The sequence below is a fragment of the Chinchilla lanigera genome, unplaced genomic scaffold (assembly GCF_000276665.1).
Source record: "Chinchilla lanigera isolate Chin_1 unplaced genomic scaffold, ChiLan1.0 scaffold00010, whole genome shotgun sequence".
NCBI lineage: Eukaryota > Metazoa > Chordata > Mammalia > Rodentia > Chinchillidae > Chinchilla > Chinchilla lanigera.
The window spans coordinates 33,835,322-33,860,356 of record NW_004955411.1 but is presented as its reverse complement, the minus strand read 5'-3'; the positions used below and the strand labels follow the sequence as shown (position 1 = coordinate 33,860,356).

At 44.1% G+C, this 25,035-nt stretch overlaps 1 long non-coding RNA gene across 1 annotated transcript; it reads right to left on the bottom strand.

Annotated features, from left to right (window-relative positions):
• Window positions 1–20,330: 20,330 nt before the first annotated feature.
• On the bottom strand, window positions 20,331–24,096 carry LOC102013066. The gene is made up of 3 exons (XR_259952.2): window positions 23,729–24,096; window positions 23,550–23,642; window positions 20,331–20,498 (listed from the first exon to the last, which is right to left on the bottom strand). It is a non-coding gene; the product is annotated as an uncharacterized LOC102013066 (long non-coding RNA).
• Window positions 24,097–25,035: the final 939 nt, after the last annotated feature.

Below are 25,035 nucleotides of genomic sequence, written 5' to 3'. Positions count from 1 at the left end.
AAGGACTCCCACTGGCCTTGTCAAACTTCCTCTCTTCCTCTCCTCTCTCACATCAGAGGCCAAGCCTTCCTCACCATCTGGGGCTCTCCCTGCTGTCTGGCTCTTTCCCCAGCTTCCCGCCCAGGCGTTTCTCCCTATAAATCACTCCCCCATTTCATTTTGAGGTTTGCTTCTCAGAGAACAAAAATGACAAAAAAAGGATAATATTTGCTTCCAAAGCTTAAAAATGCATAATTAACTTGGTGAATGGGCAATACATTCACACTGTATAGAGTTCATACAGCACAGCATTTAAAGAGTGGATATACCATAAAAGGAAATCTCTTCTGTCATCTCTCTCCTTCAGCCACCTGATCACTTGTGAATTCTCATTCCTCTTCTGGAAGTCACTCCTTGCTCTACTCCTCCATAATATACTCTCTCCTCATGTTGCTTTTGTGACTAAGAAGACAGCAAGGAAAATCAGTCTTGGCTGTATGTATTATGCCTCATTCTTCTTATGGTTCCATAGTATTCCATTTCCTTTAACTGTTTCCACCGGGAGGAACAGTTAGGTGTTTTTTATTGTACCATTGTAGATTGTCTTTTCGTTTCATGCAAGTGTATCCATGGTAAATGAACTTACCGGATCAAAGTGTGATGACCTGCGAAGTTGCTCTCCATGGATATTAGATCAATTTATGTCACATTGGCATGACCTCAAATCCTTGCCAACATGATGTGTTATCCCATTTTTCATCTTTGCCAGGCTGATACGTGAAACACCTATTTTTTGCCTTTCTCTAGTTACAAGGTAAGTCAAGAATCTTTTCATACTTTTAACAACTATTTTATTTCTTTTCTGTGAACTATTGGTTTGCAACTTTTTTCATTACTGTCTTAGTTACTTTTCTCACTGCTGAGACAAAATACTTGACACACAAAGCTAAGGGAGGAAAGGTTTATTTGGCTCACAGTTTGTAGAGGTTTCAGTCCATAGTTGGCTGGATCCAAGGCATGGCATGGCAGAGGGGCATCACAGAGGAGAAACAGTTCATGGCAGGCAGAAGGCAGCAAAGCAAGTGAGGGACCTTAGCAGTTTTGTTTTTTTTTTTTTGACCCCTTTATCTTATCCAGGCTACTTACAGTGGGTAGCATTCACACCCTTAATACTAGCACACTTGATCCTAGCATTGCACCATGAATCAATCCCAGCATCACGCACTGTAGATTTAGCCACTTCTGAAAAGTCCCACGTATGACTGCATGAGGCTTTGGGGGAACATCTAGACACAAGCCATAACAGTTGCCTTATTGTTATGTTTTATTTTTGTTTTCTGATTCTGAGGCTGAACCCAGGGCTGTGCACTTGCTAGACAAGTTTTCTACCATTAAGCTACAACATCTGCAGCCCTTTTCAAATTTTATTTTGAGACAGTGTCTTTCTAAGTTGCCCAGGCTGGGTTTAAACTTGCCTCAGACTTTGGAGTAGCTGGGATTAGAGGCATGCATCACCATGTTTGGCCTTTACTGGGTTTTCTTATTCTTTTAAAATTCATTTGTAAGAGATCTTTAGACGTTACAAAATTTGTGCTTTACCTAAGATATCAGTGTGCTAGACTTTTCCCAGTTAAAAATTGACGTCTTTACTTTGTTTATTGTGTTTTGTTTTGCTTTGCCTGAAGTACTTATTTTCATTTTCAAACTGGTTTAATTTTTCATTCCCCCCCCCCACTGTGGCTTCTACATTCTGAGTGAATTTTTTAAAATACTTCCTAAAATTATCCTTTAAAATATTTTTTACATTAAAAGAGAACATCGCCCATGTTTTCTTCTGGCTCCATCTCTCCCTCCCTCCCTCCCTCCCTGTCCTTTCTCCCTCCTCTCCTTCCTCTTTCCCTTCCTAGCATTTTAATTTCCCATCTCTTTATAGTTTATTGTTACATAAGGTTTGACTTAGGGATTTGTGGCAGACTGACCAGTTGTGAAACAAAACCATCTTCCTTTGCTCTTGGGCACATAGCTAGGCGACGTGTCCCTGCTTTTATTTAGGTGGCCATTATCTGGGACAGAACATAGCCTGCCCGACAGCTGGACTTTAGTCTAGCTGGATCCTGAGCTGAGACCCCTACCTTGCCACAGCTTCTGGTCTACAGAACTTCAGGCTAATAAGTAGCTATTGTTTTAGGCCCCCAAATTTGTGGTGATTTTTTTTTTTTAACATAGCAATGGAAAACTCATACAGCTCTTTATATCCATTATTTTTCAGATTTGTTTTGGTTAGTAATTATTTTTCAGATAGACTATATAATTAACTTATTTAATTCTAAAAAATCTGATATTTTTATTGCTGTTGTTGTTGCCACTTTTATGAATTTACATCACAAGAACTAACATCTTTCCAAAGTTTAATTGGCTACTCAAGAACATATGTCATATACTTTTTTTCATTTACATTTTAAAACTTTCTGTGCAAAAAATTTTCTTCTCTACATAGTCTTTGCACAATTTCCTTTTAATTCTTATCTGGACAATTTTGGTTTTGTTCCTATTAGACATAAAGTTTTTCTTCTGTCACATTCTAATTGGTTATTGTTTCTGCATAATTACACTATTAATTGCCTAATTTCAGCTCTGTAGCCAGCTTCTTCAGTAAATTTTATTATTATTTATAATGGATTATTATTTGATTTTCTTAGATTTTCCAGGCAGACAATACCATCCACAAAGCAATAATTCTACTTCCTACTTTCAAGTTTTTTTTTCTCTCAGTCCTAGGAATTGAACTCAAGGCCTTCACACTGAGCTACATTCCAAGCCCTCTACTCCTTTTATATATATATTTTTTTATTTTGACATAGGATCTCATTAAGTTACCCAGGCTGGGCTTAAACTCAAGATCCTCCTGCCCCAGCATCTCAGAATTCTGGGATAATAAGTTTGATTTGTGCCACCCTTCCTGGCTTCCCACTTTCAAATTTTTATACCTCAGTTCTTAGTTCTGTTAATAATAGTAATAATATATATCTTTATTTTTTATTTTAATGGGACTGTTGTCTTTATTGTGGATTTTTTTATATCGGTATGCATAGGTGAGGTTGGGCTATGATTTTATCTAGTTTTTGTTGCCATTTTATGGTGGTTTTGTTGTTTGTTTGTTGCAGGGCTGAAGATGAACCCGGGGCCCTGTGCATGCTCATGTTCTACTACTGAGTCACACTCCCAGCCCCTTTCATTAGTAGGCATATCACTTTCAACCAAGAAGAATTTTATTCTTTTATTCTTTTTATTCTTTTTCTTTTATTCTTTTTCTTTTGTTTTAAAACAGTTTAAATAGCACTGAAAAAAAAATCAGTCCCTTTGCCAGGCACGGTGGTGCAAGCCTGTAATCTCAGCACTCGGGAGGCTGAGGCACGAGGACCACAGTGAGCTACATAGTGAATTCAAGATTGCTCTCTCTTAAAGAAAAATGCTAACAGTCCCTTAAACGTTTTATAGTATTTGCCTGAGACATTGTATGGACCTATTATTATTTGGAGATTACCTCATTATAACATACTCTAATTCCTCCATGTTAATTTTTCTGTTTAGATTTTCTTTCTGTTTTGTTTAATTTATATTTCCTAGGAAACCCATTTAGTCATTAATACACATAGAGTTAAGTAAAGTGGCTACTTATGATACTTTCAATTTCACTTCTTAAATTTTTGTGTATTTGTTTTCTTCCTTTTTTCTTGAATAGATCAACCAATAAATATACATATATAATTATTATTAAATTAAAAAACAGTTTTTGAACTGATTTATTTTTTAGTATTATCAGTCTCATAACTTCTAATGTAATAAATTAAGCTTTCATCTTTAGCATTGTTTCCATTTGTTTATCTTCATTTTATTCTTCTTTGCAACTTATAGAACTGGATGCTTAATGTATTTATATTCTTTCTTATTTGTTGATATTAAGACTTTACATTTCTGAGCGCTAATTTAGCTATATCCCATAGATGCTAGTATATGTGTATTATGCAATTACTTTGCAAATTTTCTATACTTTTTAATTTCCATTTTGACCAAAGAATTAGTGGGACATTTAAATTTTCCATATGGTAAGGTTTTTCGATTTATAATTATTTACAAATCAATTTCCACTTTTATGGAATTGCTATCAGGGAATTTTACCTACATTATTCCATTTTGCAAGTAAATGAAGTATTATTTCAACCTAATATAGAGTCACATTTTTGTTACTATTGAATAAGTACTTTAAGGAAGGTATATTCTTTTATTCAGCATTTGAATATATACTCATAAGATCTATCTTACTAATTATGTTATTTTGGTATTCACAATTCTTATTTTTCTCTGCATGTCATAAGCTCAGATAAAAGAATTAAAACTTCTACCATTAATATTTCTCTTTCTACTTCCCTTTGTATTTTCTGTAGTTTTTGTTTTATGCATTTTTTGCTCTTTAGTGTACTTTAAATCTATTTATAACTGCTAGCTCTTCATCATGATTTACACTTCCACCATTATAAAGTGTCCTGCTTTGCTTTGTTAATATTTCTTGCCTTAAATTCAACCTTATTTGATTTTAAGGGTGCCAATTCCTGGGTGTTTTTTTAATTTGCCTTTCTGTTGTATATGTTTGTTAATGCTTCTGCGGTCGAGCTTCCAAGACACATTGTTTTAGGTAGAGCTCATGGGGCATTTTACTTTGAGATCTGGTTTGAGTTTTTCCTTTTATCCAAGCAGATAGCCTGATCGCTTCCACTCAGTCTGCTGGAATGTCTTCTCTCCACCTTCCTCCTCTCTCCTCCCCCAGCCTCCAGCACCAGCTTCTTATAGTTGCTTGTGTCTCCCTTCAGGGAGAATGCCATGCCAGCCTCCCCCACGGCAGACCTCATAGTAGACCACAGTAAACACTTGCTGAGCCCTGGGCATGAGTTAAGGATGAATGTGTTACTTCACACTCGTGGGTAATGTTTATATAAGCCACACTATAATGGACACATATTTAGCATTTTGCATGAAGCGTTTGTGTTTGGGGACTTTTCAGAATTCACTGACATTGACACTACTGACTTCTTAGAGTAAAAAAACCTATTAGATACCAGTCAGATGTGTATTTGAAACACAAAACACAAGCAAATATTTCTTCAGAAGAGCAGTTAACTCAAACTGTTAGGGTAGAAAGGCATCCTGACTACTATTCCAAACATCTATATGCTGTGTAACAAATGATCTCAAACTACAGCAAAAAGACAGCCATTGCTTTACATTCACAGTTCTGTGGAAGTTAGCAAGGGCTACGTGGGGACAGCTTGTCCTGGATTCATGTCTACAGCCTCTGCTGGGAAGACACGGAGGCGGGGGGCAACTCTATAACTGGGGACAGAAATCATGTGGAGGTATCTTCACTCGTGTCTGGTAGTTGATGGCAACTGTTAGCTCAGTTGGGCCTATTAAGAAGAAAACCTGCACCTGCGCTGAGATGGCCTCAGAGCTGGACAACCTTAGACTTCTTACATGACAGCTAAAAGCTCCAAAGCCAAGTACCCCAAGAGAAGCAGGTGGAAGCTGCGTTCTCTTCATAATGTAGCGTCAGATGATGTAGTATAATCTCTGCCTTATTCTATCGGTACTCCGTCACTAAAGTTGGCCAGCAAGTCACTGAGGGCCAGAGTCAAGGGTAGGAAATAGATACCTTCCTCTTAATGGAAGAAGCAACACAGAATTCACAGATGTGTCTTACACCCACTGCGTTCTCACTGCTCACCACTGGGACCTTAGCCAACCTGCCTTTCTCCCCACCCCACCACTCTTGACTGTCCTCACATACACACACACACGCGCGCCCACACATACATCATCACATGCGATCACACCTGTGCTCACATGTAGTTACTTATTTACACTATCTTTAAGCATACGTAGTTCAACTGTAGTTGTTGTGGCACTTTGTCAGAAATAATACCAAAAAAAAAATTTGAAGGAACGTATTAGTTACTGACTAGTAACAAATGTAAGATTATTTCAATTCTTAAAATATCTACAAAATACAAGGACAGACATTTTGAGTGAAGTTACCCCAAGTCTTCAGGATGATATGACTGTGTCACTTTCCGTGGGTGTGGCTGGCCTGGCTTCCTTTGCCCCAGCCTTTTCCTTAAACCTGCAATGGTCTCCACCTTGCTTGTACGGATTGTATGTCTTCTCTTTCCCTAGTCCCATGGTAAGTACCTTCGCTGTCCCCCCACCAACCTATCACCCGTTGCTATCACTTTATTCTGCTTCTCAATAAGTAGTTGAACAGATGTGTATCAAGAGGTGCCCACGTGCCAGTCTCGGCAAAAGACACTAACGGAAGGGTGCAGGCTCTCGAAGCTTTGCAAAGAACCCCTAGAAGATGGTGTCAGGCTAGGTATGGCAAAGGCGTGGGTGAGTACACGAGCATGGCTGCTCTGGATACCCACCTGGCATCCATTCTCCCCCACTGTCTCAGGTAGCAGCTCTCTGTGCAGAAATGGGGCTGTGTATGTGCTTTATGGGAGTCTGGACCCCTCCCCTGCTGTAGGGGCAGAGTCTTGCTTTGCCCAAGCCTAACATCCAGTTTTCCTTCGCCATCGAGAGTCAAGATGCACAGTGGCCAATGGATGGGAGATAAGTGCAGTGGAGGCGTCCGGGAAAGTTTTCTTCCCCACTTCAAAAGACATCTAATCTCATGGAAGAAAAATTTCTCATATTTTATAGCCCAGTAGGGTAACTGTGGTTGACCACAATTAACTGTATATTTAAAGCGGCTGGCAGAGATTTTAAATGCTCCCAACACAAAGAAAGAAAAAGTATTCGAGGTGATGGATAAGCCAGTTATCCTGACCTGATCATCACACACTGTATACATGTATTGAAATGTCACACTGCGTCCTATAAATGTGAATACTTATTAAGTTATTGGATCCTCTTGGGCACATTAGGAAGCTGCTATCTTGCATCCATGAGGGGAGTGGTCAACATACTGAGGCTGATGTCATTGCAGGAGAGAAAGAACATGCGTCCTTCGTGATGCAGTTGAACCTCTGAGTCAGCCAACCCTGGAACCACTGCACCTTTGGAATTCTTGCTGTACGAGTCATGTTTCTTATGACTTAAACTATTTTTAAATGAGTTTTCTATTACCTGCACCCAAGCTAAGGCGAGCGGCATTGTTAAGTACAAAGGGAAGCAGTGGTTCTGGAGGCTTGATATCATACAGGGAGGTCTCCTTCCAGAGATGAGACTCAGATGGGCCTTTGCGGGATGGCTAGGATTCAGGCAGGTAGAGAGGCAAAGGGAGGGCCTTTTAGGAGCAATCAGAGGCTGAGAAGAGTAAGAAGAAAAGTATATTGGGTTATAACTTTCCAAGGAGCCCCTGTGCCCACACTGGCTTGAATCCTTGAGGTGCCTGTGCACTGTGAAAGGTAAAGAACTGGGTGACAAATTGGACCCCTGGGGGCCTAGGCTGCCTTGCTGAGGGATCCTGCCTCACAGAACAGGCCCCCGAAACACCAGGATTCTCCCTACCAGTTGTAGCGGAGGTGAGCCGCAGCAGTCAAGGATGAGACCTTGGCGGTTGACTGTCGGCGCAGTCCAAGATAGATGAGGCCTTGCTCCAAAAGTACTGGAAACCTGGAAGAGCTGGATTAGCAAAGTGATATAAAGTAAAGGCACATACTGAAAAGGGGGAAGGGATTGGCATCCCCCAAATCAAACAAGATTGAATTTAGCAAAAAGACGTTTCTAAATGGTAAAGATATAATCCACAATGAAGCTCTTGCAGTTATAAATAGATATGTAGTAAATTATACAGCAACAAATTCAAGGAAGCAGAAATTACAGAGAATACAAACAGAAGTAAAAGAAAACTGTTAATATTAGATATATTGCAACAGCAAGCAGAAACACTGAAATGTCTCTCAGGATTTGGAGGCAGATTTATTTACAATGATAGGCACTGATCGGGATCATTCCCAGAATGTCAGGTCCTGATCTCTGGTGGTCTAGGGCTTATATGTGATAAGCAAGCAGGAAGTACAGAGGCAGGATGTCTTGTCAGTTGGGGACTGGTGTATACAGTGTGCATCATAGTAACCAGCCATTTCTAAGAGACAGAAGCAACTGGAACTGGAACAGGAACTATTACCTGAGCAGATAAGAGACTGAAATATACTGGCTGGGAGGGGGCATTTTCTGGTACAATATATCCAGGAGTAGAATTGTTGAACATAAGGACTCTTCAGCTTTGGTAGCCACCACTAGATAGATCTCCAAATTAGTGTACTCACTTTTTTTTTTTTTTTCCTCCGGTACCGGGAACCTCACTCACAACCTTGCGCTTGCCAGGCAGGCACTTTTGCCGCTGAGCTAAATCCCCAGCCCCCTAGTGTACTCACTTTTATCCCACCAGCAGTGAATGCACATTTTAGATGATCCATATCTCATCAATCTTTTGAACTATCCATTGTTTAACTTCTAGTTATTCTACCACATGTGCAGTATTATCTCATTGCGGTATTAACTTGTATTTCCTTGATACCAATGATGCCAAGCATTTTTTTGTATATTTGCCTTCCTTTTGTATATTTCCTCTTTTGCAAAGGGCAGGTAAGTCTTTGGTCCCACTTTTAAAATGAATTGTCTGCAGTAGTCTTATGAACATAGGGGAAATTTTTATATAGACTAGACATAAGCCCATTGTCAAATATATGCCTAGCAAATGTATTTGTCTCTGTGAATTGTATTTACAATTATTTGGTGGTTTCTTGTAATAGACAGAAATTTTATTTTTTTAACAAAGTTCAATTTAGTCATCTGGCTGATTTTTTAATATTTTGAATGGACATTTACAATATATTTTACAATTTCCCTGTCAGCATGCTTTCTGACCTGTTTAAGAAATGAATGCTTACACCAAATCTGTAAAGATTAATGTGGTCTCTTAGAAGCTTTATTATTTATCTTTCACATTTATGTCTATAATCTATCCAAAATTGATTGCTGTGTATAGTTGGAAATAAGGGTCAAGGTTCATTTTTTCCTCAAATGTGTCTATATCCCACCAACTCAGTGCATAACTTATTAAAAAGACTGTCTTTTTTTTCACTGCATTACAATGATGGTGTTGTTGAAAATCAAATATATTTATTTATGTGTATGAATTGTTTTGTTCTGTCAGTCTATTTTCTATACTTGAAGCAATTCTAAGTCTCTATGTTTCATAGTGTTAAGAAAATAATTTTTTTCTTCAAGACAGTCTGCTATTCCTGGACTTCAGCTTTTCCATATAAATTTTAAAATTAGCTTGCCATTTTTCACGAAGTCTGGGCTTTTGATTGGTATTGTGTGTCATTCTCTCAAACATCCTATCCCTTCTGATCCTGATTGTCTTGACATTTCTCCATGTGGTCAAACAGCTGTGTTTTTAAATAGAGCTTTTACGGTTGTGCTTGAGAGGGGAATAGTGTGATACCAGCCACCCCATCACAGACAGATGCAAAAGCCTTCTGTAGGTTCCCCTAACACGATTCTACATAAGAAAAGGAGTTTTATGATAGTAGATCTATGTGGCCAACTCTAACTCTATGAACTATTCTTGTACATTTAAAACCTTACTTTATGAAACAGTATCCATTTGTCTACAATTGGGGGAAGACATGACCCAAATTGGCTTAAACAAGCAAACAATTTTTGGCTCATATAACTAAAAAATTTAGGAGGAAGGTCATTACTTAGAAAATTTCAAATGAAATTTATGAAGCTCTGACTTAGCTTTATCTTCCTGCTCTGCTTCTTATTCATGAAATTGTTCTCAACAGGTTTCTAAACATAAAATGCTACAGCAACCCTCAGAACTACACTCTTCCAGGTCCAAACCCAGCAGAAAGCCTATGGGCTCTAATCAGGTCACTGGCCATTCTTGAGCCAATCACTTTGCTGATATGGCTAGATTATCTTAAGCCTGGGTCAGGTGCCTGATTCCTGAGCTACAACTAGATTCAGCTCCTCTAAAAATCCTTGGATGAGAACGAGGTTGATGGTAATTCCCACGTAGGATGTTGAGGGTGATTGCTGGTAATGCATACTGGATAACTAAAAGGGCAAAGATCCACTTCCTTGGCCATAGCCAGCATCTACATCCACCACTTACAGCTACTTGCAGGTCATAGTCTTCCTCCTCTGTGCTCCATGATCCTGCTTGGGGGACAGGGAGCCCCCAACTCCCATCACACTGCTGTGTGCTCTCCCACGCCCAACCCCCACTCCACGACACACTTGCACAGCCCTTCCAGTCCCAGAGTGCCTTTATCCACGTGTTCCTTCCTCCTATCACCTGCCCTCTTGGCAAAGGCTGGGTTGGGGCAGCAGGCAGATGGGAAGGGTTTTATTCCTTTATTGTCCTTTTCTCTCACTGTCTCCTCAACAAGAGGAGAGTGGGGGGACCAGGCTTCGCTTTCTACCTAACTCTACCATTTACTGATGTGATCCTGGAAAAGTCACTTTGCCACTCTGACTCACAATTTCCTCAGCTGCAAGTGGAGCTAATAATGTCCACTTTACGTCTTTCCAGGCAGTATTTCTCAACAGGGCTCAATAACAGAAAGAAAGGGAATGACGCATCTGAAGACCACATGTTTTTGAATGGCTGTTGAGGTTGCTTGTGAAGCTTCTGCTAGAAAAATCTTCAAGTGTAGAGTTTTCTTTTAAAAAAGCATTTCAATGATTGTGAAGGTTAAATAAAATATTTTGAAAGTATTTGATAGACCGAGCTCTAAAGAGAGGTTGGATTGCGTTATGGGCCCCAGACAGATCCTTGTGAAGCTCTTGTTCGTCCCCAAGTATTGTTTGTGTATTATACTTCTCAAGGGCTTCCACCCTGAGGAACAAAAGCACAAAAGTTTCCCTGAAGTCTGTTGGCCTAATCCTCTCAAGAGTCATTGAAGCCTCTTGGAATTGATCAGAGGTAGTCAAGGACCTTCTTAAGACAGGAGGCGCTTTCTATGTTTTTACTGCTCCTCATTCTGACAAAACCACACGATTTGCCTCACTTCCCCACCACCACTGCCGGCACGCCACTGGGAGCACGAGAGTTTGTCTAAGGTTACAGTGGCAGGAAGTGATGCACAGGGATCTTTCCAGAACCTGCTCTTCTCCCACAGGGCCAGGTGGAACCAGGATGGCACAGTGGGTACCAGGGACAGAGGCTGTGGAAAAACAGAGGTCTGGACTACACCCTAAAGGAAAAAGAAGGTAGTGTTTAAGCAAATGTTAGACAGAAAAGAAGAGGGATAGGTTCAGCAGTGGGACCAGGAAACTCAGCTGTCCCTCTAGGTGCAAGTACGTAGCTCAAGATTGAAGAAATAAAACCAAATTTCTTAATGACCTCATATGCAGAGCCCAGCACAGTGCCTGACTTGGGAGATGTTCAGCTGAATTCATGGTTGGGGTGAAAAGGAATAGATAGATTTGGCATTTCCTGAATGGATAAAAATCTGTGTCTGGCTGAAAATAAAGGATAAGGAGAATAAACTATGGCTTTCATCACAGGAACATCAGCAGATGAGAAAGAGTGGGATGGTTCAGAATTCAAAGTATAGCTTTAGATCAGCTTTGGAAGCCCTCTGTCAGAGACTTTACTTGGGAAATGATTTCTTAACAAACAGTTTATATGAAATTCAAATAGGTTTTGATTATAAAATTTTAAATCAATGAATGTTTCTTATAGAAATTTTCTTTTACTCAATCAGCACAGACTGCTAGGCACCTCTCTCTACTTCTTTCTTAGAAATGAAACTTTCATTTTATTGAGGCAGCAGTAAATCCAGCTTACTATTTACATATCCCAGCTTCTCTTGTCCACATGACCATGGCCTATGGGGAAAAATAGCGTGGATGTGTAGCCACGGATCTTTCTCCTTTCCGATTGCACATATGCCCTTTGGGAGGCACCCTCTGAAGGGAGCCAATATGGTTCTATCCCGAAAACTTTGGACCTCATTTCTGCAGTGTTCTTGGGCCTGAACTACATTTACCCCACAGCTTCTACTAACATAGGAGCTCACTACTTAGGCACCAAAATAGTTCGTTTAAATTTCTTTTTGTCAAGATTAGAAAGAAGAAATGAAAGAAAGAAAGAAAGAAAGAAGAGACAGAGAAAGAAAGAGGAAGAGAGAAGATTAGAAAGAAGAAATGAAAGAAAGAAAGAAAGAAAGAAGAGACAGAGAAAGAAAGAGGAAGAGAGACAGAAAAAGAGAGAAAGAAAGAAAGAAAGAAAGAAAGAAAGAAAGAAAGAAGAAAGAAAGAGAAAGAAAGAAAGAAAGAAAGAAAGAAAGAAAGAAAGAAAGAAAGAAAGAAAGAAAGAAGAAAGAAAGAGAAAGAAAAGAAAGAAAGAAAGAAAGAAAGAAAGAAAGAAAGAAAGAAAGAAAGAAAGAAAGAAAGAAAGAAAGAAAGAAAGAAAGAAAAAGAGAGAGCGGGCATATTAAATAAATCCATGCTCACAAGTCCCCCAGCTCACTTGATTCACTTAGTATAGATGAACACATTCTCCCATTTCCCAGATTGAAGGTGTCAGCCAAGAGACTTTCCTTAGCTCCAATCCTACCCAGCGCAGGACCCCCTGTACCTGCCAGCTCCTGCCAGCAATCAGGCTGTCCCAGCCCATCTAGTGAGGAGCTCCCTACCCTACAACATGGTCCCATTTTTACAGCTAAACTCTATAGTGGTTCCATTCACTGGCCCAGCTCTGGCCTTGCAGCTGGCCCATAGGTGATGTACTTCCATGTCCTGACCAGTCAGTTACATGGAAAACACCATCATGTCACCCCTTGAGTATTTTCCTTTACAAATCACATAATTCCTGGCATAGACTGTGATTTCCTGGCCACTCAAGCTGGCTCCAGTTTGCTCTCAAGCTTACTGAGAGCGCTGAGATTATGGGGCCCAGTCCTCACTGGCTGTGCATGCAAGCCCAAGAGGTCCTGACTTGCAGGCCCAAACCTCTGCTGGGAGAGTCCATGTTGCACCACCTTCCTCATTCCACCCCAGGCATGTTGAGCATTGAGTCAATCAAAACTCCTAACTCTTCTGCAGTCAAGACACGCGTGTTTAGTTTTCCCAAATCCTTCCTAGAGTAAGCACAATGTGGGTCAAGAACAAATATTGCCATTGGTGCAATTATTGTTAAACCCAAATAAGTTCTGTCTGTTGTCTAGTTTTCTCCCAAGTGCTCCAAATCCCAGATCTAGAAATTTCATCTGTCATTTGTCATTAGTTACACTCTCTAACTTTGCGGCATTTGCAAACTTTGCCCCTTCTTTGATAGGATGCAGTATGACTTGGTTGTGTATCCTGGGGCAGTAAATAGATGCAACCACATCTCTCCTGCAGATTGTGAACCTGGTTTGCTCAGGGTCATGCAACAAACCTATATGCTGTGAAGCTTGTCCTAGAGCTCTGGTCGCCTAAAGCCACATTTTTCCCAAAGCTTCTACTAACACAAGAGCTCACTGCTCAGGCACCTAATAGTTCTGTTTAAATTTCTTTTTTTCAAAATTAGGAAAAAGAAAGAGAGAGAAAGACAGAAAAAGAGAAAGGCATATTGAATAGATCCCACAGTGCCACCGGGTTGCTACACGGGCTGCTTGCCTCCCTCGGGGACCCACCACACCTGAGCAGGACATCATTATCCACTCAGCTAGTCGGGTCTCCAGAAGGTTTTCAGGGTGAGCAGCTGTGCTCATTGCTTTGTGTTAGCTGACTTGGAGGGACATAGCCAAGACAGCCGCTCTTCATGCATATTCATTTTTGAAGTCCCTGACCAAACCCAGCTTTCCGTCCACACACAGCGCCCCCTACCTGCCCAGCTCACCTCACTGGGATGGACGCCATCCAACCTGGGCATTAAGAGATTTGCATCCTAATGCTTATTCCACCGTGTTTAATTCTTCGATCCTGTTTGACACAAGCCATTTCATTTCGCTGAGCCTCAATTTTCTCACCCAAAATAGGGGGCCGCATTACTCTATCTTGCGGGGTTGATTTGAGCGTCAAAAAAAAGAATGAGTACAAACACTTGTGAAAATCATCCATTGCTTTGCGAAGGTAGGTACACTGCTATCATCAAGTGGGTATGAAAAACTGCACCATGAGTCAGCGCCACTTAAAATTCCTTTTTAAAGCAGTTCGTCGTATTCTAACCTACTTATTCATTGCTCTCCTTTTTTTTCCTTAAAGTCCCAATAAAATATGGAATATTATGAATGCATGCAGGGAGAACATTACACAAAATTAGCTATCCTGTTCTTTAGTCACTTTGGCAGGGAAGTGATATACCTATTAAAATACCCCTGTTAGAGTTGGCACACACACACTGTTGATAACCCCAGCTGGCAATGACCTTGGCATCTTGACAAGAGCAATATTTTCAAATGGATGAACAATTCCTGAACAAAGTGTCCAGTGTCCTAAGAATAAACAAGCTTTTCATAAAAAAAGAAAAGCTTGCGTGTTTTACTGCTCTGACAACCTTTCCCAGAGATGGTGACAGGGAGGAGGAGCCCCAGGAAGCAGCTCCTCCCCTGCAACCTACTAGATCTAGTTCGGTCTTCCCAGAGAACCCCGTGACCAAACAGGCCTCCAGCTGTGTGCCCCAGATCATTGCATGATTTCCTTTCTGCTCTTCTGCAAAAGCAGAACCTGATGTTGCCCTTTAGGTGGCTGTGGAAACCTGAGCAGTTAGGAGTCAGCCCTGACTGGGACTTAAAATGGAGCCCTGAGACACAGGAAGGAAACTCAAGTACCATATCACCATGTACCAGCAAGACCAACTCTTGAGAAGGTGGACAAGTCACCCAGGAGCATCCAAAATGGAGTACCTGTGAGGCTTTAAAGACAGGATCCTTGAGATGAAATTAATGGGGGTGACTGGATAGACTCTGGATTCAGCAGAAATAAAGCAGGAACGCAAAATTTGACTGGTAAATCTTGCTTTGTTACCCAGGGCAGTGAGGCGGCAGCTGATCTACTTAGGAGTTCATTCCTTTATTCACTCCACCAGTGTTTATTACGCACCTGCTGTGTAAGCTAACACCATTCTCTATGCTTAGGACACAGGATAGACTAGGCAAACTCCCTTGCCTCGTTACTTTCTGGTGGGAGTAGGAAAGCAATAAAAAATAAGTAAATATATAGGTATAGCTGATTGCTAAGAGCCATAGGGAGTGTAGGTTTGGATGGAAACAGCTCATCACAGGGAAGGCCACCTGTTAAGGTGAACCTGACCAGAGGTCTGAGGGAAGAAAGAGTGAGCCATGAGTGTTTGGGTGAGTGTATTCCGGATGAGAGCACGCTTTCTTTCAGCAAAGCAGATAGAGTTACAGAGATGCACTGAATCAAAGAGAGAGTTGAATGAGACGACATCATCAGGTAGGAGAACCTTGATCATGTTTGGTTTTAATTCTGAGTGATCAGGACAATACTGGGGAGAGGGAAGATAATGTGATTGTGTACAGGAAGGATATTAAAATGTAAAAATTTTTAAAGGCCTAGAGTAATAATGGCAAAACTTTTAGAGACCAAGTGCCCAAACTGCAACCCAAAACCCACTTATTAATCGAAAAGTGCCAACGCTGCCCCTATGCGCACTGTTATCCGATACTCGACTACTGGGACACTGCTGGAGCGAATTGGCTCACGTGCCACACGGGGCTCTGTGTGCCTCCTGCGGCACTTCTGCCATGGGTTCACCGCTACTGGCCTAGAGAGTGTGCGAAGAATATTTTTCAAGAAGGAACCACTGATCAACTTTGCCAGATGCTGCTACTCAATCATATGTGAAACTAACTGAGAACTTACTGTTGGATTTAGAAATTTGTTATATGTGCTGCTGAAGCAAGCACAGGGTTTAGACACTTAGAGGCACTGGTAAATTTATTACAGCAGGCTTATTTCTCTCACAAGTAACCCCCAGTCAATAACACAGAAAGCAGCTTATTTCTTGGTCTCATCGCCATGCACTGAAGCCCTGGACAGATGACTCACTATGTGGTGATTTGGGTACCCAAGCTCTCTCCATCTTCAGTGTGGCCTCCGTGGTCCCCCTGGAAAGGGAGCAGCTCAGGTGGAAGAAGGACACCCAGGCTCCAACGCTTCAGCCTGCATGAGGACATCACCCTCACTCAGCTGCCTATGGAAAGAGCTAGCCATGTGGCCTCATTTAGATGCAGAATAATTGGGAAATGTTGCTTAGTTGTGAGCCCAGGAAGAAGAGGTTTGAGACGTCCAGCCTGTGTCTGTCACAAGGACAGTGCTAAGAGTACTTTGGGTGTGGTGGAAACCAAGGTCTGGTGGACGGGCGTTCAAGAGAAAGGGGGAAGTAAAAACCAGGATGGTAGCTAAAGCAGGACTTTGAGTATGGAGTGCTTAAGAAATGCATCCTTTGTGTTGGGAGAGAAGGCAGGTGGGTGGGCACAGATGGAAGTAGTGGTAGAGACACGGGGGACTTGTCAGCCCGCTGTTCTGTTATCTCAGGGAAGCCATCACTCAAGAGTGAGGATGAGGGAGGAAGTGTTGAGGGTTTGAGGAAGGGTGAGAAAATGTGAAATCTTTGTCTTGGAAAGTAGCAGATAATAAGTGGTGCAGGGAGACACCATAGGCTTGCCAGACAAGCACCAAGCACCCACACACAGGTAGAGAAGTTGACTTTAAAGTGAGACTGACAGCTGTACCCAAGGGCAGGTGCAGACAGCAGGTGAGCAGGACTGAGCCACGGCTGTGGCTTTGTCAGACGGTACAATGGAGGAAGAGACGGGTCAAAGGAATTTGATTGTGTATGATGGGTGGGACAGCAGCGAGGGACCAGATGTCAGCATTAAATCACTAGCTAGGGCAGTGAGGGCCTGCAGGTGTGGTGAGAGGTAGGAGGAGCAATGATTTATGTGTCCCCATGAGTGGAAGAATCATTGGCGATAGAAGACAGAGTGGAAAGAGTCAGTGTGACAGAGTAGGACATTTGACCCTGAGATTGTGGAGGAAGCACAGCTTTTGGTAATGCCAAAGTCAAGGACATTCTATAGGCAGGAGTGACCATCAGGGACCAAATGGCTGCAGAAGGGCAAAGGGAGGGACTCGGGAGCTGAGTTCCAGAAGGATCATAGGTAATGGGCTTACCCAGGACTATTATGAAGAGTATTGTTGGAAAGAACAGTGAGAAATATTGTTTTTAAACCCTCCTCGTGGAATTCGAGGAAGGGAAGATGTTCTGAAATGTAAAAGCTGGGCCCCCAGGCAAAAGTATCCCCATGCATCTCCTTCTCCTACTAATTGTAAAATAAACAGAAAACCATCAAGGCTGCCAGGGCAGAAGCTAAACCTGCAGAAGGCGGCATCCTCTCGCTGACCAGGGCATCCTCGAACCAGCCCGACTTGGCTCAGCTGCTTTCCCCGTGGACTTTGAAGAATTAGGGGTAATGAGGAGATGCTGAGAAACTGAGGTGATTCATCTGGGAGAGTACATTTCCCCGCATATTTTAAATGGAATAGTAGGCTTCTGGCTGATGACGTTTTAGAGTTCATATTTAACTACTGAGCATGTTCAAACGCTGAGGAAACTAAATATAGCCTTAGGATGAGGCAATCTAAAAGGAATAGCAAAGCTGCACCAATGGCGCAAGCTGGAGGGGTCATTCAGGGCTGCAGCGTGGACACCAGCCAAGAGGGCAGCACCTCCTACTGAGTCTCGCCTTGGTGCCCACTGTGGCAGGGGTGTTCCCAGGGAGGCCGAGTAGTTACTGAAGGAAGACATCACCCCTCACCTCACTCACAGAGTGTAGCTGCAGTACCCAAGGTCCTCACTGACAGAGCTGCACTGAGCTTTGCTCAGATCTAGAGAGCAGGTACCAGCATCTGCCAGGCCACCCACTTCCCTGAGGCAGGAAGGGGCCATGCTCCATGTTCTCTTCACCACTGACGATCCAGGCCCAAGAATCTAAACACCAAAACAGGCCCTTCCCCAAGTAAACCACCGCTGCCACTCAGTGCTCTGTCCGCAGGGTGAGAATGCCTGTACAGAGTGCCTGTAATCCTAGCACTCTGGGGAGGCGCAGGCAGGAGGGTCATATATTTCAGCCCATCCCAGGCAACAAAGCAACCTAGCAAGATCCTGTCTCAAAAAACAAAGATGTAGATCAGTACAAAGACCCTGAGTTCAATCTCCAGCACCAAAGCAAAAATTGAACAAACAAGCAAACAGAACAGCCAGTTGGGTAGATGTTAGTCTTGATAAAGATGCACCAAACTTAAAAGATCATTCCAGGCAAGCAAGCAAAGCAACCACCCTTGCACATGACGGGAGCTGAAACCCATCTCCAGTGAATTACTAATACACTGACAGCCACGCCATCTGGGTTCCTAATTGCAGTTAGCCAGAGTCCCCAAAGCTGAGAGGATGGGAGAGACAAGACATGGAGATCTGGTGTTTTCAGGAGAGAGGCGACCCACGGTGTCCCCTGCAGTCTGAGACTCTGTGTCTGACCTCAGTTATATTGTCTGGAGCATCCTCATACTGTTTACCCCCCTTGTAAGCAAAGGGCAAGGGGCCATGCTCTTGACCAGCACCCTGGACCACTTTGCCTGCAGTAGATGTTTTTCCCATCTAGACTGGCTTGTTAAATTAGAGTGCAGCACTGCAAACGCATCCTTAGCCTTCATCTGAGGTTTGAGATCAGGTTCAAAGACCCGTGGTCTAGTGTAAACACACAAGGACCTCAGATCAAGGGCAGGCCCTAAATAAAACTGTTATATAAATGTATCTTTGGACATCTTGCATCAGAGGAAAGAGTGGCTGCTCTTTACCCTGTACCTTGCTGCCTAGGGTCCTGCAGCACTTTCCCATCCTGCTCCTCTCTGTCCTGGGAGTCCATGCTGTGGAGGAAGTGGCCACGGTATCCACACTCCTCTCCCTGTGCTGAAATTCCATATGCTAATGACAGACATTTTGGATTGGTCTCTTGGATGCTGATAGGGGAGAATTTTCAGGATAGAGTGAGGGGTCCAGGGACTCCTGGTAATAATAACATCTACTTAAATAGTATCTGTCACCAAGAATATGGATTTACTGGAAGACTACTTTAAATCTTTGATTGAACAACAAGGAATTTTCTTTCTCCAGAATTGGAGACCAAATCCAGGGGTGCTCTAGCACTAAGCTACACCCTCAGCCCTTTTTATTTTGAGACAGACTTTCACTAAGTTTCCCAGATTGGGTTTGAATTTGCAATCCTCCACTGGAAGTCTCCTAAGTAGCTGGGGTTACAGGCATGGACCACCATGCCTGACCCAACAAGGGATTTCTAAATGGTGGGGAGGAGAAGGAGAAGAAGAAATAGGGGAAGAAAAGAAAGAAAAACCCTAAGCAACTAGTAGAATGGGGGACTGATTTTTAAAAAGCATGTCTATATCTTTCATTTGCTCTCCTTTTTTACCCTATGCAGTGACTAAGATAATATTTAGCCTGATGACAGTATATTTCAAGACTTATTTTTAAATATTATTTCCTAGGAAGGCAGTTCTCAAAGAGTGGTCCAGGAAATCCAAGGTCCTTGAACCTGTTTTGACCATCCTTGGGATCCAAACTATTTTCATAGCCTGAGGACTGCATGCCTGACTATATCCTGCTTAGGGCCCTTTTCTCTTCAGAAGCCAGGATGAGAACTGTCTCCACAGGGCTCGGAATTCACCTGGAGAGCCTGTGGCTTCCCTCAGCCTCCAGGTGCAGCCAAAAGATAGGGAGGAGGAACGTACTGCCAGGGCCGGCTGTGGGCAAAGGTTTAAAGATGAGGCTTCCTAGCCAGGCCCAGGCTGGGTGGAGGCTCTTTCCCGCAGTGGTGCTTCCCTGGCTCCAAGGAAGCTCACAGCAGCCTCTGGGACGCTTTCTGTGGAAATGGTAGAGGTGCAGGGCAGGGCTGTGCTAGAGCCCTAGGGTCAGCCTCTTCAGGAAACCCCAACCTGCAAGACTCTGGGAAAGAGATGAATCTAAAAATGTCTTTTTTTTTTTTTTTCCACAAGCTCCTAGGGTGGCTTCAGTATGTGTATTTGTGTGTATGAGTAAAATATTTTATTTCCAAAAAAAAAAAAGACATAATTACCTTTTTTTACCAATTGGGTTTTCCAGAGACTGCATGATGCGTGATGACATCATTGCATCAAAATGGGTTCTAGTGTCCAGAAAGATGGGGAAATGCTTTTTGACTCTGAAAACTCACAATGTCTATTAGCATATTACAGGTTCTGAGAAATTCTGAAGTAAAAAACCCATTCAATTTGGTTTAATACATTCAAATTTATTTAACTGTACAATCTATCTTTGTTTTGTTTTGGTTAGTTTAACACCTGTTGCTGTCATATTTTGCCAAATGCTCCACCAAAGGTAAGATGTTGATCCAGGATTCTTCTGATTGAAGAGTTTATTAGAGAGCTCCTTTTGGGACCTGAAGGGAATAGTCAACAATAGAGTATAGAATATCAGTAGTCGAGAACAGAGTCAGATCATTTGGATTCTCTTCCAAATGAGTGCTCAAATCCCAACTCTGCCACCTACTACCTGTGACTTGGGAAAGTTGCTTAACTTCTTTATGTTTTATATTTTTCATGTATAAAATGGGAAAGATTAGATAGGTGGATATCATAGGATGGCATCTCCCACACAGAAAATGCTATGGAAGAATTAGTTTAGTAGATTAGAGATTATGGTATCCAACCTGCTGGTCTAGGGTCCAGTAGGCTCAAAAGTAGGCCCCCAACTAGCGTTATGCCCTGAGCCAGGCCTGCAGTTTGCCATGGACCTCAATATACTCAAGCAACAAATTAGAAACTGAGATGAGCGTCTCTTAGGCCCCTTTTAGTGCTGTTGTTGTGAACTTGCACATTTCTTACAGAGCCAGCCCAAGAAGAGAAGAGAGGCAGGGAGAGGGTAACCTAAGAGACTCAGGTGCCTGGCGGTGGCAGCCACAGGGAAGGAGTGTCAGACTTTGAGGGTGGAATTCATCTGCTCCAGGGCTCTTCCTCCTGGTGCCCTGTCTCTCACCTGCCCAGGTGTGAAGGAGCAAGGAGATGGGACGGGATGCTGCGCCCCGCCCCAGCACACTAGCTGCCCACCGCATCCTTACGCACCAGGGTCTTTAAAAGGGGCTGCTGGGGGCACCCTGCCCATTCACCACAAGCTCAGGGAAACCTGTGGACCCGTTAAGGCCTTGGTAAGACACAGCAGCTGCTACCTCTCTACAAATCCTTGCAGTGTAGCCTCAGCACAGCTGGGGATGAGGAGAATGCAGACTGAAAAACGCCTAAAGTGTCAGAAAGCAGTGACTTGTTGGCAGCCGTGGGCCAAGGTGGAGGAGCCCAGCATCATAGTGTCTCAGAGGCTAAACTGGGAACATGTGAGCACTGGGCTTCACTCAGGCTTACAAAAAGCAAGCAGCATGGCACAGCCATACATTTGCAGGTGAGCACACAGAGACAGATGATGACTTGCTTTCCCAAACTGCTTCCAGGGAGGGAGCCTGGTGGCTTTCGTGTTTCACTTTCACTGGAGAAGTTAAATTTGGGAACACCGAGAGAATCTCACTTAACTCCGAGAAGACTGGCTCGAGGGCTTGTCAAAAGGAAGTATTTATGAGAACTGTGGCTTTCTGAGAGCTCATGTTCTGTAACTAAGCCTTTGAGTTACACCCAAATACCCTTTCTCTAATGCAGTAGATCAGCTAGAAATGCTTTCAGTCGCCAGTAACAGAGAACCACCTATGGCAGCTTAAACATGTAGGGTTTATGTTTGTCAAGTCATGAGAAATGCAACATGGGTAATTACTGGCCTCAGTTCAGCGGCTCAAGAAAATTGGGGCTGAGTCTTTGTGATTCTTGAGTCTTTGTGTTTTCATAGCTTCCATAGGTCTGTTGCGGCTCCAACCATCACATCCACATCCCAAACAACAGGAGGCAAGAAGGATGGAATGGCAAACAAGGCTTTCCTAGAAGTTTCGGTCACTAACTTCCACTTTCGTCTTTTGCAAGAGAGGCTGGGAAACAGGCTTTTCACTGATGTGTGCCAACTAGAATAACCTTGGGTCTCTTACTCAGAAAGAAGCCAGGGTGGCCATCAGATAGGAAACCAGCACCCTGCCTGCCATGCCTGGAGAGATGTTTAAACAAGAAGTTGCTGCCTGGACTGGTCCTTCTAGGCGCACTTGTTACAAGAAAAACTTCGTTATATGAAAAAGCAGCTCAGCCATGCACCCGACCTCCAGGTCTCTCTCACTCTGAGAAGGGTGAGCCTGACTTCCATTCTAGAAGCATCCCAAGTTCCTAATTCAACTGGGGTAGGACCGGAGAGGATTCAGGACACAAGGATATCTCTGAGAAGCAGCTGACTCCTTCCTAATCAAAGCCGTCGTGCTTGGCAGCTGAAGTGGATGCCCAGCCAGCGCTTGCTGATGGAGGGGGTGGGGCCGGGAAGAGAGTGGGGCCCTGAGCCTTCAGAGCCTCACAACTTAGAAGCCAGACAAAGCACACACAGGGGAAGTTAAGGCATGTAGAAGTCAGCCCTGGAATAGACTCAGGAGTGGGCCTCACCCTGGGGATGGCCCAGAGCTGCCAGAAAAGAGGAAGAAGATGCAGCTTTGCTAGAAGACCATGCAGGCAGAATCGCTGGCAGGAAACGCAGCCCTGGCCTGAATTTCCAGAGACCACCATGGATCCCAGACAATATGTCTTCCCAGTGCTCCGGCTCTCCATCAGCACCACAGAATAAGGTGCTGGGACTTACCAAGATCCAACCAAAACCGTAGAAGGGTACAGCACTTAAAAACATCATCGTCACGAGCCAAAATCCTCCCTCTGTTACTAGAGGGGGAAGCTCCTGGTGCGGGTGGATGGGGGACAGGTGGAAGTAGAGGGACACTTTGTCCTGGGCTTTCTTCAGATTCTGGAGCACAGAAGGCCAGCAGGACAGAGGCATTTTGCAGAGAGGCAAAGTGGGGAGTGTAAGCGCGGCTGGCTCCCCCTTAAGTGTACATGTTTCCAACTGTGATTCTTTGCTTCCCGCAGTTACCATATGTTCACAGATTTTAAAGCCACAGTAAATGCCAGGGTGAGCAGCTGTGGAATACTTCGCACCTTTGTCCATTTCCAGCACCCCTACCCGATCACATGGCTGCAATAACACCCCAGCTTTGGCCCAGCCCCTTCACCATAAGGGTCATGAGGAACAGCACTCTTGAGGGAACCCCATAGAATTGCAAACTGACCGTTGGGCTTTGGGTACTCGGGACAGTTTTAGTCCCTAGAGCTTCCCTTTCTAGTGGTTAGACGTTCAACACATTCCTTCCCCCAGCGGTATCTTTTAATCATGAAAATTTTCACGGGTACACAGAACACAGACTGATCCTTCCTGTCTGCAGTGTTTGGTTCCCATCGCGATAGGCAGATGCCTGCGAGGAAGTTTATGTAGAGACTTTGTGGGTTTGAGCCCAGGATTTGCTACTTACTTGCCGTGTGACCTTGGACTGCTGTTTAACCCATCTGTGCCTCAGTGTCCTCAGTGGTAACAGGAAACTAACCACATGATCCGCCTCATAGCACTGTGGGGATGAAATGAATTAACACAAGGAAACTGCTGGGACCGAGGCTAGTTACTGTCATTAAATAATCAGCATGTACTCCTTACCTCTCTGGCTTTGTAAGGGTTGATCCTGCAGGGATGTGTTGGCCCAGTTAAGTCCTGGGCAAGGGACAGGCTGCATGTTCTGCACCCCCCTCCACTCATCCACCTGTCCCTGTCCTGACTAGCGTCTTCCACAGAGCAGGGAACAGGTCTCCTGCTCCCAGTGACATCCCCAGCCACCTGCACTCCACAGCAGGGGAGGCGGATGAGGGGATGAAGGAAGGCGCACAACTGAGCCTGATCCGGGCGGCGTCCTAGGCTTGGAGTTGTCTCTTCACTTCCTTGCCAGCCTGGCAGAGTTGCTCCGTTAGCCCATCACAGTCCGTCCAAGGCATCTGATTATTTGTACGTCACTGGAAAAGCTTGCTCTCCCGGAGAGAGACGCAAAGGACAAGCCTGTTTGGACCCCAGATGGGCCGGCACTGCTCTCGGGAAAGCTGCTCAGGGCTTGGAGGAGCTGCCAGCTGCACAGAGGGGCTGGAGCCTCACCAGATAATGAGGTTCACTCAAAAGGGACAAAATCGCTCCCTACACCTGCTCAGGCTCTCACAGCTCTGAAGGTGGGAGGAGAAAGGGTAATCGCAGGCCACAGCCAAGGCGGGGGAGAGGGGGGCAGGTTCAGCAAGCCCTCCTCAGCCCGTCCTTTCAGGGATGATCACTGCAGCCACTGGGATGGCCAAAGGGGCAGCAGGACAGCAAGTATGGAGGGAGGCAGAAATGCAGGGCCAGAAGCACCAGCCTTTGGGTTAAGTCTGCTTGAAACGGGCCTCGATGACTTGCAGCCCCATGCACTGGTGAGAAGTGCAGCAGGGGCCTGGCGCAGGCAGAGCAGCGTGTTCCCCATTGCGCAGGTACGAGGGGTTGCCGGGAAGCTTCAGGGTCCTCTGTCCCCACTTTTGCTCACCTTGCCCGGCTGCTCTGCCCAGCCACAGCACCCCAGCCACGTGAGGGCACTCACGGAAAACTGCCAGATGGGAGCCAGAAGGAGCCCGCCAATCCCAGCCCCGCCCTTCCACGGGCAATGCGATCATACCACGAGGACGCTGTGGAAGGCACAGTCTCGGTACTGGCCCCGCTCTCATCCACGGGCCGAACAAGGGATGGTGGAGTTTGTCCTTTGACCTCTGCCCAGGCTCGTGACTCACCGACTCGCAGCCCACACCCAGCGAAAGAGGACTCAACAAAACCGGGCTCTGGGCTTGCAGGGCGGCGGCCGCGCTGCGTAAGCTGTGAGGGCAAACGTGGAGTGGGGAGGGCGAGGGGGAGAAATGAAAGCAGGTGGACAGGCAGAAAGGCGCCCCCAGCAGTGA